General features: G+C 34.9%; 12 non-coding genes across 12 annotated transcripts; all 12 read left to right on the top strand.

Moving 5' to 3' along the window:
* The first annotated feature begins 264 nt into the window (after positions 1 to 264).
* TRNAC-GCA (transfer RNA cysteine (anticodon GCA)) lies at positions 265 to 336 on the top strand. Its single transcript has one exon. It is a non-coding gene; the product is annotated as a tRNA-Cys (tRNA).
* A 685-nt stretch (positions 337 to 1,021) lies between these two features.
* TRNAC-GCA (transfer RNA cysteine (anticodon GCA)) lies at positions 1,022 to 1,093 on the top strand. Its single transcript has one exon. It is a non-coding gene; the product is annotated as a tRNA-Cys (tRNA).
* A 685-nt stretch (positions 1,094 to 1,778) lies between these two features.
* On the top strand, positions 1,779 to 1,850 carry TRNAC-GCA (transfer RNA cysteine (anticodon GCA)). Its single transcript has one exon. It is a non-coding gene; the product is annotated as a tRNA-Cys (tRNA).
* A 685-nt stretch (positions 1,851 to 2,535) lies between these two features.
* TRNAC-GCA (transfer RNA cysteine (anticodon GCA)) lies at positions 2,536 to 2,607 on the top strand. The gene has a single exon. It is a non-coding gene; the product is annotated as a tRNA-Cys (tRNA).
* Positions 2,608 to 3,292: 685 nt separating this feature from the next.
* TRNAC-GCA (transfer RNA cysteine (anticodon GCA)) lies at positions 3,293 to 3,364 on the top strand. Its single transcript has one exon. It is a non-coding gene; the product is annotated as a tRNA-Cys (tRNA).
* Positions 3,365 to 4,146: 782 nt separating this feature from the next.
* Positions 4,147 to 4,218, top strand: TRNAC-GCA (transfer RNA cysteine (anticodon GCA)). The gene has a single exon. It is a non-coding gene; the product is annotated as a tRNA-Cys (tRNA).
* Positions 4,219 to 4,903: 685 nt separating this feature from the next.
* On the top strand, positions 4,904 to 4,975 carry TRNAC-GCA (transfer RNA cysteine (anticodon GCA)). Its single transcript has one exon. It is a non-coding gene; the product is annotated as a tRNA-Cys (tRNA).
* A 1,441-nt stretch (positions 4,976 to 6,416) lies between these two features.
* On the top strand, positions 6,417 to 6,488 carry TRNAC-GCA (transfer RNA cysteine (anticodon GCA)). Its single transcript has one exon. It is a non-coding gene; the product is annotated as a tRNA-Cys (tRNA).
* A 685-nt stretch (positions 6,489 to 7,173) lies between these two features.
* Positions 7,174 to 7,245, top strand: TRNAC-GCA (transfer RNA cysteine (anticodon GCA)). The gene has a single exon. It is a non-coding gene; the product is annotated as a tRNA-Cys (tRNA).
* Positions 7,246 to 7,930: 685 nt separating this feature from the next.
* TRNAC-GCA (transfer RNA cysteine (anticodon GCA)) lies at positions 7,931 to 8,002 on the top strand. Its single transcript has one exon. It is a non-coding gene; the product is annotated as a tRNA-Cys (tRNA).
* Positions 8,003 to 11,064: 3,062 nt separating this feature from the next.
* Positions 11,065 to 11,136, top strand: TRNAC-GCA (transfer RNA cysteine (anticodon GCA)). Its single transcript has one exon. It is a non-coding gene; the product is annotated as a tRNA-Cys (tRNA).
* Positions 11,137 to 12,578: 1,442 nt separating this feature from the next.
* TRNAC-GCA (transfer RNA cysteine (anticodon GCA)) lies at positions 12,579 to 12,650 on the top strand. The gene has a single exon. It is a non-coding gene; the product is annotated as a tRNA-Cys (tRNA).
* The last annotated feature ends 471 nt before the right edge of the window (positions 12,651 to 13,121 follow it).

Genomic DNA, 13,121 nt, shown 5'->3' on the forward strand with positions numbered 1-13,121 from the left:
TGTGAGTATTTTGCTACCATAATGAAACAGAGAGGTGAAAAGTAATATTTAGGAGATGTGAATGAAGATAAGTGTGAAATCCCCTTGTAATGGTAGGTCAGTAGTAGAATACATGTAGAACATAAACTGCACATGCAATTATGGTTCAATGGACAAAAGAAAATGTTCCAGCTAATACAATAGAGAGATGTTAGTGTACAAACACAGCTGTTTCACCCGTAAGAATAAAAATGTGCACTAGTAAGTCAGCAGTAAATGCCTTCTGGGGGTATAGCTCAGTGGTAGAGCATTCGACTGCAGATCGAGAGGTCCCTGGTTCAAATCCGGGTGCCCCCTGTCGCCCCTTTTAGTTGTATAAGGATATTCAATTATGTGTTACAATTTCAGCTATATAGGCAACTCAAGGAAAAGTACAAAATACAAGTATTTATACGTTGTAATGTTCATTCCTGATAGTACAGTGTCTATGGCAGGTTTAAATGCTTAATAAGTTTATTTCTTAACTTCATGCCAAGAAGTGAGATTTGCAGGTGTACCTCCAATAAGAATCAGTGGCTCTTTTCATGAAGTTGTGATCAGTCGTAACATTATTCTTGGTTGTTTAATATAGTAAAATAGGAAAAGAGAAGGGAAGTTACCCATAATTATTATTGTTATTATTAACTTTTAAGTATAAATATTATAGATTTTGAGGCTGAATTTATATGTCAGGTACAATGTCTCACTCAGAAGCAAATTACTTTTAAAGGACTGGACTTGTGAGTATTTTGCTACCATAATGAAACAGAGAGGTGAAAAGTAATATTTAGGAGATGTGAATGAAGATAAGTGTGAAATCCCCTTGTAATGGTAGGTCAGTAGTAGAATACATGTAGAACATGTACTGCACATGCTTTTTTGGTTCAATGGTCAAAAGAAAATATTCCAGCTAATACAATAGAGAGATGTTAGTGTACAAACACAGCTGATTCACCCGTAAGAATAAAAATGTGCACTAGTAAGTCAGGAGTAAATACCTTCTGGGGGTATAGCTCAGTGGTAGAGCATTTGACTGCAGATTGAGAGGTCCCTGGTTCAAATCCAGGTGCCCCCTGTCTCCCCTTTTAGTTGTATAAGGATATTCAATTATGTGTTACAATTTCAGCTATATAGGCAACTCAAGGAAAAGTACAAAATACAAGTACTTATACGTTGTAATGTTCATTCCTGATAGTACAGTGTCTATGGCAGGTTTAAATGCTTAATAAGTTTATTTCTTAACTTCATGCCAAGAAGTGAGATTTGCAGGTGTACCTCCAATAAGAATCAGTGGCTCTTTTCATGAAGTTGTGATCAGTCGTAACATTATTCTTGGTTGTTTAATATAGTAAAATAGGAAAAGAGAAGGGAAGTTACCCATAATTATTATTGTTATTATTAACTTTTAAGTATAAATATTATAGATTTTGAGGCTGAATTTATATGTCAGGTACAATGTCTCACTCAGAAGCAAATTACTTTTAAAGGACTGGACTTGTGAGTATTTTGCTACCATAATGAAACAGAGAGGTGAAAAGTAATATTTAGGAGATGTGAATGAAGATAAGTGTGAAATCCCCTTGTAATGGTAGGTCAGTAGTAGAATACATGTAGAACATAAACTGCACATGCAATTATGGTTCAATGGACAAAAGAAAATATTCCAGCTAATACAATAGAGAGATGTTAGTGTACAAACACAGCTGTTTCACCCGTAAGAATAAAAATGTGAACTAGTAAGTCAGCAGTAAATGCCTTCTGGGGGTATAGCTCAGTGGTAGAGCATTCGACTGCAGATCGAGAGGTCCCTGGTTCAAATCCGGGTGCCCCCTGTCGCCCCTTTTAGTTGTATAAGGATATTCAATTATGTGTTACAATTTCAGCTATATAGGCAACTCAAGGAAAAGTACAAAATACAAGTATTTATACATTGTAATGTTCATTCCTGATAGTACAGTGTCTATGGCAGGTTTAAATGCTTAATAAGTTTATTTCTTAACTTCATGCCAAGAAGTGAGATTTGCAGGTGTACCTCCAATAAGAATCAGTGGCTCTTTTCATGAAGTTGTGATCAGTCGTAACATTATTCTTGGTTGTTTAATATAGTAAAATAGGAAAAGAGAAGGGAAGTTACCCATAATTATTATTGTTATTATTAACTTTTAAGTATAAATATTATAGATTTTGAGGCTGAATTTATATGTCAGGTACAATGTCTCACTCAGAAGCAAATTACTTTTAAAGGACTGGACTTGTGAGTATTTTGCTACCATAATGAAACAGAGAGGTGAAAAGTAATATTTAGGAGATGTGAATGAAGATAAGTGTGAAATCCCCTTGTAATGGTAGGTCAGTAGTAGAATACATGTAGAACATGTACTGCACATGCTTTTTTGGTTCAATGGTCAAAAGAAAATATTCCAGCTAATACAATAGAGAGATGTTAGTGTACAAACACAGCTGATTCACCCGTAAGAATAAAAATGTGCACTAGTAAGTCAGGAGTAAATACCTTCTGGGGGTATAGCTCAGTGGTAGAGCATTTGACTGCAGATTGAGAGGTCCCTGGTTCAAATCCAGGTGCCCCCTGTCTCCCCTTTTAGTTGTATAAGGATATTCAATTATGTGTTACAATTTCAGCTATATAGGCAACTCAAGGAAAAGTACAAAATACAAGTACTTATACGTTGTAATGTTCATTCCTGATAGTACAGTGTCTATGGCAGGTTTAAATGCTTAATAAGTTTATTTCTTAACTTCATGCCAAGAAGTGAGATTTGCAGGTGTACCTCCAATAAGAATCAGTGGCTCTTTTCAGGAAGTTGTGATCAGTCGTAACATTATTCTTGGTTGTTTAATATAGTGAAATAGGAAAAGAGAAGGGAAGTTACCCATAGTTATTAATGTTATTATTAACTTTTAAGTATAAATATTATAGATTTTGAGGCTGAATTTATATGTCAGGTACAATGTCTCACTCAGAAGCAAATTACTTTTAAAGGACTGGACTTGTGAGTATTTTGCTACCATAATGAAACAGAGAGGTGAAAAGTAATATTTAGGAGATGTGAATGAAGATAAGTGTGAAATCCCCTTGTAATGGTAGGTCAGTAGTAGAATACATGTAGAACATGTACTGCACATGCAATTATGGTTCAATGGACAAAAGAAAATATTCCAGCTAATACAATAGAGAGATGTTAGTGTATAAACACAGCTGATTCACCCGTAAGAATAAAAATGTGCACTAGTAAGTCAGCAGTAAATGCCTTCTGGGGGTATAGCTCAGTGGTAGAGCATTCGACTGCAGATCAAGAGGTCCCTGGTTCAAATCCAGGTGCCCCCTTTCTCCCCTTTTAGTTGTATAAGGATATTCAATTATGTGTTACAATTTCAGCTATATAGGCAACTCAAGGAAAAGTACAAAATCCATTTTGCCCCCTGTCTCCCCTTTTAGTTGTATAAGGATATTCAATTATGTGTTACAATTTCAGCTATATAGGCAACTCAAGGAAAAGTACAAAATACAAGTACTTATACGTTGTAATGTTCATTCCTGATAGTACAGTGTCTATGGCAGGTTTAAATGCTTAATAAGTTTATTACTTAACTTCATGCCAACAAGTGAGATTTGCAGGTGTACCTCCAATAAGAATCAGTGGCTCTTTTCAGGAAGTTGTGATCAGTCGTAACATTATTTTTGGTTGTTTAATATAGTGAAATAGGAAAAGAGAAGGGAATTTACCCATAATTATTAATGTTATTATTAACTTTTAAGTATAAATATTATAGATTTTGAGGCTGAATTTATATGTCAGGTACAATGTCTCACTCAGAAGCAAATTACTTTTAAAGGACTGGACTTGTGAGTATTTTGCTACCATAATGAAACAGAGAGGTGAAAAGTAATATTTAGGAGATGTGAATGAAGATAAGTGTGAAATCCCCTTGTAATGGTAGGTCAGTAGTAGAATACATGTAGAACATGTACTGCACATGCAATTATGGTTCAATGGACAAAAGAAAATATTCCAGCTAATAAAATAGAGAGATGTTAGTGTATAAACACAGCTCATTCACCCGTAAGAATAAAAATGTGCACTAGTAAGTCAGCAGTAAATGCCTTCTGGGGGTATAGCTCAGTGGTAGAGCATTCGACTGCAAATCGAGAGGTCCCTGGTTCAAATCCGGGTGCCCCCTGTCTCCCCTTTTAGTTGTATAAGGATATTCAATTATGTGTTACAATTTTAGCGATATAGGCAACTCAAGGAAAAGTATAAAATACAAGTACTTATACGTTGTAATGTTCATTCCTGATAGTACAGTGTCTATGGCAGGTTTAAATGCTTAATAAGTTTATTTCTTAACTTCATGCCAAGAAGTGAGATTTGCAGGTGTACCTCCAATAAGAATCAGTGGCTCTTTTCATGAAGTTGTGATCAGTCGTAACATTATTCTTGGTTGTTTAATATAGTGAAATAGGAAAAGAGAAGGGAAGTTACCCATAATTATTATTGTTATTATTAACTTTTAAGTATAAATATTATAGATTTTGAGGCTGAATTTATATGTCAGGTACAATGTCTCACTCAGAAGCAAATTACTTTTAAAGGACTGGACTTGTGAGTATTTTGCTACCATAATGAAACAGAGAGGTGAAAAGTAATATTTAGGAGATGTGAATGAAGATAAGTGTGAAATCCCCTTGTAATGGTAGGTCAGTAGTAGAATACATGTAGAACATATACTGCACATGCAATTATGGTTCAATGGACAAAATAAAATATTCCAGCTAATACAATAGAGAGATGTTAGTGTACAAACACAGCTGATTCACCCGTAAGAATAAAAATGTGCACTAGTAAGTCAGCAGTAAATGCCTTCTGGGGGTATAGCTCAGTGGTAGAGCATTCGACTGCAGATCGAGAGGTCCCTGGTTCAAATCCGGGTGCCCCCTGTCCCCCTTTTTAGTTGTATAAGGATATTCAATTATGTGTTACAATTTCAGCTATATAGGCAACTCAAGGAAAAGTATAAAATACAAGTACTTATACGTTGTAATGTTCATTCCTGATAGTACAGTGTCTATGGCAGGTTTAAATGCTTAATAAGTTTATTTCTTAACTTCATGCCAAGAAGTGAGATTTGCAGGTGTACCCCCAATAAGAATCAGTGGCTCTTTTCATGAAGTTGTGATCAGTCGTAACATTATTCTTGGTTGTTTAATATAGTGAAATAGGAAAAGAGAAGGGAAGTTACCCATAATTATTAATGTTATTATTAACTTTTAAGTATAAATATTATAGATTTTGAGGATGAATTTATATGTCAGGTACAATGTCTCACTCAGAAGCAAATTACTTTTAAAGGACTGGACTTGTGAGTATTTTGCTACCATAATGAAACAGAGAGGTGAAAGTAATATTTAGGAGATATGAATGAAGATAAGTGTGAAATCCCCTTGTAATGGTAGGTCAGTAGTAGAATACATGTAGAACATATACTGCACATGCAATTATGGTTCAATGGACAAAATAAAATATTCCAGCTAATACAATAGAGAGATGTTAGTGTACAAACACAGCTGATTCACCCGTAAGAATAAAAATGTGCACTAGTAAGTCAGCAGTAAATGCCTTCTGGGGGTATAGCTCAGTGGTAGAGCATTCGACTGCAGATCAAGAGGACCCTGGTTCCAATCCGGGTGCCCCCTGTCTCCCCTTTTAGTTGTATAAGGATATTCAATTATGTGTTACAATTTCAGCTATATAGGCAACTCAAGGAAAAGTACAAAATACAAGTACTTATACGTTGTAATGTTCATTCCTGATAGTACAGTGTCTATGGCAGGTTTAAATGCTTAATAAGTTTATTTCTTAACTTCATGCCAAGAAGTGAGATTTGCAGGTGTACCTCCAATAAGAATCAGTGGCTCTTTTCAGGAAGTTGTGATCAGTCGTAACATTATTCTTGGTTGTTTAATATAGTGAAATAGGAAAAGAGAAGGGAAGTTACCCATAATTATTAATGTTATTATTAACTTTTAAGTATAAATATTATAGATTTTGAGGCTGAATTTATATGTCAGGTACACTGTCTCACTCAGAAGCAAATTACTTTTAAAGGACTGGACTTGTGAGTATTTTGCTACCATAATGAAACAGAGAGGTGAAAAGTAATATTTAGGAGATGTGAATGAAGATAAGTGTGAAATCCCCTTGTAATGGTAGGTCAGTAGTAGAATACATGTAGAACATGTACTGCACATGCAATTATGGTTCAATGGACAAAAGAAAATATTCCAGCTAATAAAATAGAGAGATGTTAGTGTATAAACACAGCTGATTCACCCGTAAGAATAAAAATGTGCACTAGTAAGTCAGCAGTAAATGCCTTCTGGGGGTATAGCTCAGTGGTAGAGCATTCGACTGCAGATCGAGAGGACCCTGGTTCCAATCCGGGTGCCCCCTGTCTCCCCTTTTAGTTGTATAAGGATATTCAATTATGTGTTACAATTTCAGCTATATAGGCAACTCAAGGAAAAGTATAAAATACAAGTACTTATACGTTGTAATGTTCATTCCTGATAGTACAGTGTCTATGGCAGGTTTAAATGCTTAATAAGTTTATTTCTTAACTTCATGCCAAGAAGTGAGATTTGCAGGTGTACCTCCAATAAGAATCAGTGGCTCTTTTCAGGAAGTTGTGATCAGTCGTAACATTATTCTTGGTTGTTTAATATAGTGAAATAGGAAAAGAGAAGGGAAGTTACCCATAATTATTAATGTTATTATTAACTTTTAAGTATAAATATTATAGATTTTGAGGCTGAATTTATATGTCAGGTACAATGTCTCACTCAGAAGCAAATTACTTTTAAAGGACTGGACTTGTGAGTATTTTGCTACCATAATGAAACAGAGAGGTGAAAAGTAATATTTAGGAGATGTGAATGAAGATAAGTGTGAAATCCCCTTGTAATGGTAGGTCAGTAGTAGAATACATGTAGAACATGTACTGCACATGCAATTATGGTTCAATGGACAAAAGAAAATATTCCAGCTAATAAAATAGAGAGATGTTAGTGTATAAACACAGCTGATTCACCCGTAAGAATAAAAATGTGCACTAGTAAGTCAGCAGTAAATTCCTTCTGGGGGTATAGCTCAGTGGTAGAGCATTCGACTGCAGATCGAGAGGATCCTGGTTCCAATCCGGGTGCCCCCTGTCTCCCATTTTAGTTGTATAAGGATATTCAATTATATGTTACAATTTCAGCTATATAGGCAACTCAAGGAAAAGTACAAAATACAAGTACTTATACGTTGTAATGTTCATTCCTGATAGTACAGTGTCTATGGCAGGTTTAAATGCTTAATAAGTTTATTTCTTAACTTCATGCCAAGAAGTGAGATTTGCAGGTGTACTTCCAATAAGAATCAGTGGCTCTTTTCATGAAGTTGTGATCAGTCGTAACATTATTCTTGGTTGTTTAATATAGTGAAATAGGAAAAGAGAAGGGAAGTTACCCATAATTATTATTGTTATTATTAACTTTTAAGTATAAATATTATAGATTTTGAGGCTGAATTTACATGTCAGGTACAATGTCTCACTCAGAAGCAAATTACTTTTAAAGGACTGGACTTGTGAGTATTTTGCTACCATAATGAAACAGAGAGGTGAAAAGTAATATTTAGGAGATGTGAATGTAGCTAAGTGTGAAATCCCCTTGTAATGGTAGGTCAGTAGTAGAATACATGTAGAACATATACTGCACATGCAATTATGGTTCAATGGACAAAAGAAAATATTCCAGCTAATACAATAGAGAGATGTTAGTGTACAAACACAGCTGATTCACCCGTAAGAATAAAAATGTGCACTAGTAAGTCAGCAGTAAATGCCTTCTGGGGGTATAGCTCAGTGGTAGAGCATTCGACTGCAGATCGAGAGGTCCCTGGTTCAAATCCGGGTGCCCCCTGTCTCCCCTTTTAGTTGTATAAGGATATTCAATTATGTGTTATAATTTCAGCTATATAGGCAACTCAAGGAAAAGTACAAAATCCATTTTGCCCCCTGTCTCCCCTTTTAGTTGTATAAGGATATTCAATTATGTGTTACAATTTCAGCTATATAGGCAACTCAAGGAAAAGTACAACATACAAGTACTTATACGTTGTAATGTTCATTCCTGATAGTACAGTGTCTATGGCAGGTTTAAATGCTTAATAAGTTTATTTCTTAACTTCATGCCAACAAGTGAGATTTGCAGGTGTACCTCCAATAAGAATCAGTGGCTCTTTTCAGGAAGTTGTGATCAGTCTGATCAGTCGTAACATTATTCTTGGTTGTTTAATATAGTGAAATAGGAAAAGAGAAGGGAAGTTACCCATAATTATTATTGTTATTATTAACTTTTAAGTATAAATATTATAGATTTTGAGGCTGAATTTATATGTCAGATACAATGTCTCACTCAGAAGCAAATTACTTTTAAAGGACTGGACTTGTGAGTATTTTGCTACCATAATGAAACAGAGAGGTGAAAAGTAATATTTAGGAGATGTGAATGAAGATAAGTGTGAAATCCCCTTGTAATGGTAGGTCAGTAGTAGAATACATGTAGAACATGTACTGCACATGCAATTATGGTTCAATGGACAAAAGAAAATATTCCAGCTAATAAAATAGAGAGATGTTAGTGTATAAACACAGCTGATTCACCCGTAAGAATAAAAATGTGCACTAGTAAGTCAGCAGTAAATGCCTTCTGGGGGTATAGCTCAGGGTTAGAGCATTCGACTGCAGATCGAGAGGTCCCTGGTTCAAATCCAGGTGCCCCCTGTCTCCCCTTTTAGTTGTATAAGGATATTCAATTATATGTTACAATTTCAGCTATATAGGCAACTTAAGGAAAAGTACAAAATACAAGTACTTATACGTTGTAATGTTCATTCCTGATAGTACAGTGTCTATGGCAGGTATAAATGCTTAATAAGTTTATTTCTTAACTTCATGCCAAGAAGTGGGATTTGCAGGTGTACCTCCAATAAGAATCAGTGGCTCTTTTCAGGAAGTTGTGATCAGTCGTAACATTATTCTTGGTTGTTTAATATAGTGAAATAGGAAAAGAGAAGGGAAGTTACCCATAATTATTAATGTTATTATTAACTTTTAAGTATAAATATTATAGATTTTGAGGCTGAATTTATATGTCAGGTACAATGTCTCACTCAGAAGCAAATTACTTTTAAAGGACTGGACTTGTGAGTATTTTGCTACCATAATGAAACAGAGAGGTGAAAAGTAATATTTAGGAGATGTGAATGAAGATAAGTGTGAAATCCCCTTGTAATGTTAGGTCAGTAGTAGAATACATGTAGAACATATACTGCACATGCAATTATGGTTCAATGGACAAAATAAAATATTCCAGCTAATACAATAGAGAGATGTTAGTGTACAAACACAGCTGATTCACCCGTAAGAATAAAAATGTGCACTAGTAAGTCAGCAGTAAATGCCTTCTGGGGGTATAGCTCAGTGGTAGAGTATTCCACTGCAGATCAAGAGGTCCCTGGTTCAAATCCAGGTGCCCCCTGTCTCCCATTTTAGTTGTATAAGGATATTCAATTATGTGTTACAATTTCAGCTATATAGGCAACTCAAGGAAAAGTACAAAATACAAGTACTTATACGTTATAATGTTCATTCCTGATAGTACAGTGTCTATGGCAGGTTTAAATGTTTAATAAGTTTATTTCTTAACTTCATGCCAAGAAGTGAGATTTGCAGGTGTACCTCCAATGAGAATCAGTGGCTCTTTCCATGAAGTTGTGATCAGTCGTAACATTATTCTTGGTTGCTTATTATAGTGAAATAGGAAAAGAGAAGGGAAGTTACCCATAATTATTATTGTTATTATTAACTTTTAAGTATAAATATTATAGATTTTGAGGCTGAATTTACATGTCAGGTACAATGTCTCACTCAGAAGCAAATTACTTTTAAAGGACTGGACTTGTGAGTATTTTGCTACCATAATGAAACAGAGAGGTGAAAAGTAATATTTAGGAGATGTGAATGAAGATAAGTGTGAAATCCCCTTGTAATGGTAGGTCAGTAGTAGAATACATGTAGAACATATACTGCACATGCAATTATGGTTCAATGGACAAAAGAAAATATTCCAGCTAATACAATAGAGAGATGTTAGTGTATAAACACAACTGATTCACCCGTAAGAATAAAAATGTGCACTAGTAAGTCAGCAGTAAATGCCTTCTGGGGGTATAGCTCAGTGGTAGAGCATTCGACTGCAGATCAAGAGGTCCCTGGTTCAAATCCGAGTGCCCCCTGTCTCCCCTTTCAGTTGCATAAGGATATTCAATTATGTGTTACAATTTCAGCTATATAGGCAACTCAAGGAAAAGTACAAAATACAAGTACTTATATGTTGTAATGTTCATTCCTGATAGTACAGTTTCTATGGCAGGTTTAAATGCTTAATAAGTTTATTTCTTAACTTCATGCCAAGAAGTGAGATTTGCAGGTGTACCTCCAATAAGAATCAGTGGCTCTTTTCAGGAAGTTGTGATCAGTCGTAACATTATTCTTGGTTGTTTAATATAGTGAAATAGGAAAAGAGAAGGGAAGTTACCCATAATTATTAATGTTATTATTAACTTTTAAGTATAAATATTATAAATTTTGAGGCTGAATTTATATGTCAGGTACAATGTCTCACTCAGAAGCAAATTACTTTTAAAGGACTGGACTTGTGAGTATTTTGCTACCATAATGAAACAGAGAGGTGAAAAGTAATATTTAGGAGATGTGAATGAAGATAAGTGTGAAATCCCCTTGTAATGGTAGGTCAGTAGTAGAATACATGTAGAACATATACTGCACATGGAAGTATGGTTCAATGGACAAAAGAAAATATTCCAGCTAATACAATAGAGAGATGTTAGTGTACAAACACAACTGATTCACCCGTAAGAATAAAAATGTGCACTAGTAAGTCAGCACTAAATGCCTTCTGGGGGTATAGCTCAGTGGTAGAGCATTTGACTGCAGATCAAGAGGTCCCTGGTTCAAATCCGAGTGCCCCCTGTCTCCCCTTTTAGTTGTATAAGGATATTCAATTATGTGTTACAATTTCAGCTATATAGGCAACTCAAGGAAAAGTACAAAATACAAGTACTTATACGTTATAATGTTCATTCCTGATAGTACAGTGTCTATGGCAGGTTTAAATGTTTAATAAGTTTATTTCTTAACTTCATGCCAAGAAGTGAGATTTGCAGGTGTACCTCCAATGAGAATCAGTGGCTCTTTCCATGAAGTTGTGATCAGTCGTAACATTATTCTTGGTTGCTTATTATAGTGAAATAGGAAAAGAGAAGGGAAGTTACCCATAATTATTATTGTTATTATTAACTTTTAAGTATAAATATTATAGATTTTGAGGCTGAATTTACATGTCAGGTACAATGTCTCACTCAGAAGCAAATTACTTTTAAAGGACTGGACTTGTGAGTATTTTGCTACCATAATGAAACAGAGAGGTGAAAAGTAATATTTAGGAGATGTGAATGAAGATAAGTGTGAAATCCCCTTGTAATGGTAGGTCAGTAGTAGAATACATGTAGAACATATACTGCACATGCAATTATGGTTCAATGGACAAAAGAAAATATTCCAGCTAATACAATAGAGAGATGTTAGTGTATAAACACAGCTGATTCACCCGTAAGAATAAAAATGTGCACTAGTAAGTCAGCAGTAAATGCCTTCTGGGGGTATAGCTCAGTGGTAGAGCATTCGACTGCAGATCAAGAGGTCCCTGGTTCAAATCCGAGTGCCCCCTGTCTCCCCTTTCAGTTGCATAAGGATATTCAATTATGTGTTACAATTTCAGCTATATAGGCAACTCAAGGAAAAGTACAAAATACAAGTACTTATATGTTGTAATGTTCATTCCTGATAGTACAGTTTCTATGGCAGGTTTAAATGCTTAATAAGTTTATTTCTTAACTTCATGCCAAGAAGTGAGATTTGCAGGTGTACTTCCAATAAGAATCAGTGGCTCTTTTCAGGAAGTTGTGATCAGTCGTAACATTATTCTTGGTTGTTTAATATAGTGAAATAGGAAAAGAGAAGGGAAGTTACCCATAATTATTAATGTTATTATTAACTTTTAAGTATAAATATTATAAATTTTGAGGCTGAATTTATATGTCAGGTACAATGTCTCACTCAGAAGCAAATTACTTTTAAAGGACTGGACTTGTGAGTATTTTGCTACCATAATGAAACAGAGAGGTGAAAAGTAATATTTAGGAGATGTGAATGAAGATAAGTGTGAAATCCCCTTGTAATGGTAGGTCAGTAGTAGAATACATGTAGAACATATACTGCACATGGAAGTATGGTTCAATGGACAAAAGAAAATATTCCAGCTAATACAATAGAGAGATGTTAGTGTACAAACACAACTGATTCACCCGTAAGAATAAAAATGTGCACTAGTAAGTCAGCAGTAAATGCCTTCTGGGGGTATAGCTCAGTGGTAGAGCATTCGACTGCAGATCAAGAGGTCCCTGGTTCAAATCCGGGTGCCCCCTGTCTCCCCTTTTAGTTGTATAAGGATATTCAATTATGTGTTACAATTTCAGCGATATAGGCAACTCAAGGAAAAGTACAAAATACAAGTACTTATACTTTGTAATGTTCATTCCTGATGGTACAGTGTCTATGGCAGGTTTAAATGCTTAATAAGTTTATTTCTTAACTTCATGCCAAGAAGTGAGATTTGCAGGTGTACCTCCAATGAGAATCATTGGCTCTTTTCATGAAGTTGTGATCAGTCGTAACATTATTCTTGGTTGTTTAATATAGTGAAATAGGAAAAGAGAAGGGAAGTTACCCATAATTATTAATGTTATTATTAACTTTTAAGTATAAATATTATAGATTTTGAGGCTGAATTTATATGTCAGGTACAATGTCTCACTCAGAAGCAAACTACTTTTAAAGGACTGGACTTGTGAGTATTTTGCTACCATAATGAAACAGAGAGGTGAAAAGTAATATTT

The sequence above is a fragment of the Mixophyes fleayi genome, chromosome 1 (genome assembly GCF_038048845.1).
Source record: "Mixophyes fleayi isolate aMixFle1 chromosome 1, aMixFle1.hap1, whole genome shotgun sequence".
In the NCBI taxonomy this organism is placed as follows: domain Eukaryota; kingdom Metazoa; phylum Chordata; class Amphibia; order Anura; family Limnodynastidae; genus Mixophyes; species Mixophyes fleayi.